This window comes from Hemibagrus wyckioides, linkage group LG20 (assembly GCF_019097595.1).
Source record: "Hemibagrus wyckioides isolate EC202008001 linkage group LG20, SWU_Hwy_1.0, whole genome shotgun sequence".
Taxonomy (NCBI): Eukaryota; Metazoa; Chordata; class Actinopteri; order Siluriformes; family Bagridae; genus Hemibagrus; species Hemibagrus wyckioides.
Window position 1 is genome coordinate 3,319,452 of NC_080729.1, and position 2,979 is coordinate 3,322,430.

At 37.9% G+C, this 2,979-nt stretch overlaps 1 long non-coding RNA gene across 1 annotated transcript; it reads left to right on the plus strand.

The window, feature by feature from the left end:
- Positions 1 to 383: 383 nt before the first annotated feature.
- On the plus strand, positions 384 to 2,552 carry LOC131371080 (uncharacterized). Its single transcript, XR_009207495.1, has 3 exons — positions 384 to 460; positions 632 to 668; positions 2,220 to 2,552. It is a non-coding gene; the product is annotated as an uncharacterized LOC131371080 (long non-coding RNA).
- The last annotated feature ends 427 nt before the right edge of the window (positions 2,553 to 2,979 follow it).

Consider the following 2,979-nt stretch of genomic DNA (forward strand, 5'->3'; position numbering starts at 1 on the left):
AGTTAACCCAGGCCAGGCAACCCAGCCTCAACTTCCTTATTGGCCTACTCCAAAAGGCCGGGGGGGTGGGGGGGTGGGGGGGGGGGTCAGCCAACGGCCCACACATCCACTATGATGACTGAAAAATAAAACACTATCAGCTAAAGGGAAGAAAGACAAAAAAAAAAACCCAAAGATCATAAAGCAATCTAAATGGCCTTAGCCAAGTAGACACGATACATACTGTGAATGCAGCAGAGGCCCTGAGCTATACTGGAAATAGGCTATCCCAAAGCTATGATGCACACCGGGTGGCGCCCCATACCCCGGAATATATATACACTCCCCAATCATATTGTGATTAAACCACGCCCTGCTCATTACAGCTCTGCTTTGGCACACAAACTCACTACACTAACATCCTTTTACTTTTCGGCAGACAGCAGGTCTCACTTTTCTGAATTTTGGGAGAGAGTTAAGGGTAAGACTTTAAAGATCCTCATCATTAATAAATTATTTGATTGCACCAAAAGGCTCAAATGTGCCTACAGAAAACTGAGCTTTGTAAATGAATTAAGAAATAAATTTGTAAATTAAATAAGTCGCAATTTATCACAGGACTTTGATCAGTTTTCTTTATCTTTTTTTTTAGAACTGTGAAGAAATGAACAGAAATCAGTATGATGTGTGTAAGTGATGCACACATTTCTTTTAAGATTATGAATGATTGTCAAAAACAAAAGTAACGCCCAGCTTCAGATGTAAAATGGCCTGCTAGAGTATTTGCCTTTTGAAAGATAGCTCTGAAGGTTAATTTGGATAAAGTATATTTGCTTAAATATTTGCCTTCGCTGACCTACAGCCCCAGCCATGGGTGGAAAATACCCATGTACCCGTTCTTTGTTACAATATTTAAGTATTATTTGGGGTACTTACACTTTTTCTTCACCCAACACTATGCTAATTTGTCATCTGCAGTGACCATCTCATGCTAAACAATACAGTTAGCACTATAGCTATCCATGTGTGTTTGAAAATGAATAATCCACCGGGCTGCAGTGTTAGACATGAGAATGGTCATCTGTGGCTTTACCTTAGAAATGTTTAAAAGCATGTTGATAATTTGCTAACATTAAGTAGTCATATTTAACCGAGTTAGCCTTTTCTATTCTTTGCTAATGCCAGAATAGACTAGCTTCACCTGTGATAGCTAACTTAAGCTAGGTGGAAAAGGTGGGTAGTTTACAAGATATTTAACTTGTGATTAATTAACTAGCAAACAATACAGTGTTAGTCATGTGTCTGACCAGCAAAATTACTAAATGTTGTCAGGCAGAAGATCATAATAATAAAGTAATGTAAATGTCTTTACACATGAATCATGACAATACTTAAATCTTTAACTTAAATACCGGCTGAAAATATATCCTTTTTAATACTTATATAGTTATATGTATAGTTTGGGCTATGAATATTTTCTCTCATTTTTTTTAATTTTGAAAAAGATTTTATATATTTTTACCTTAGTATACATCGACCAGGCATAATATTATGACCACCCGCCTAATATTGTGTTTGGCTACCAAAACAGCCCTGACCCGTCCTGCACTGTGTATTCTGACCCCTTTCTATCAGAACCAGCATTAACTTCTTCAGCAACAGTTTGAGCAACAGTAGCTCGTCTGTTGGATCGGATCACACGGGTCAGCCTTCACTCCCCACGTGCATCAATGAGCCTTGACCGCCCATGACCCTATTGCCGGTTCACCACTGTTCCTTCCTTGGACCATTTTTGATAGATACTGACCACTGCAGACCAGGAACACCCCACAAGAGCTGCAGTTTTGGAGATGCTCTGATCCAGTGGTCTAGCCATCACAATTTGGCCCTTCGTCAAACTCAGGCTCAAATCCTTACGCTTGTCCATTTTTCCTGCTTCTAACACATCAACTTTGAGGACAAAATGTTCACTTGCTGCCTAATATATCCCACCCACTAACAGGTGCCTTCACCTGTCAGTGGTCATAATGTTATATCTGATCGGTCAAATCTCTCAGTACTTTTTCCACACCTAAAGCTGTCTGTTTTTTATGCTTAACTTCTTGTCATTTCTTTTAAACTAAAAAAAGAACATCCTTTCATTTTAACAGTATATAGATGTCATTACAGACATTGTGGGGTGATCTGGGATTTATATGCTAATAAATCTTTTTTTTTCCACTTTCATTCTTGATGTACAGCTTTTTATGCCGATTTGTTTCGTTACCTCTTGTTCTTCAACTGGGCTTTGGTGATTGCACTGATTTGGATTACATACCTGGAAATGGATTTGAAAAGGAAAATCAGAAATTTCCATCAATCTCAAAATTCCGCTGATGCAAACAGCGTTTCTGAGAATCTATAGCCATGAAGCGACCTTGAACCTTCACCACCAGGACATGATGGCACATGTTGTAATGAAAGTCTTGTTCTTTGCTTTGCTCGAGTGATGTATCTCTTCTTTGACCTCTTTTTGTTTTTGTCTATCTGTTAAATACATTATTGTATTTTCACTTCTGCTTTGTCTGCTGTTGCTCTGGTCTCTTAATAAAGCCAAACCTGTGCAAAAAATATTATGACTGTGAATAAGGGGAAGCCTTGAGAGTTAAATAGTAAGGCAGAGTTCAAATCGCAGGGTTGTGATAGAAAAGATGGAATGAAAGATTATTTTGCTCAGTTTTTTATATCTTTGCAGTGTCTAATTTTTCTTTCTGCATTGGTATCTTGGTATTGGGGGAAAAAAACTACTTATCTTCTGCTTATCTAGCTTATCTAGTTTCACACATAACAGTCTCTAGAGATTAAAAGACTTACAATATACAATATATATATATACAGTATATATACATTACACAGGAAATTCTTAGGAGATCTCTCAGGAAATGTTTTGTAGTGACCACGAGTGAGGCTTAGGCTCTAACTGCTAACGAAACTGCAATATTTGCTAAGAATAAAGTAAGC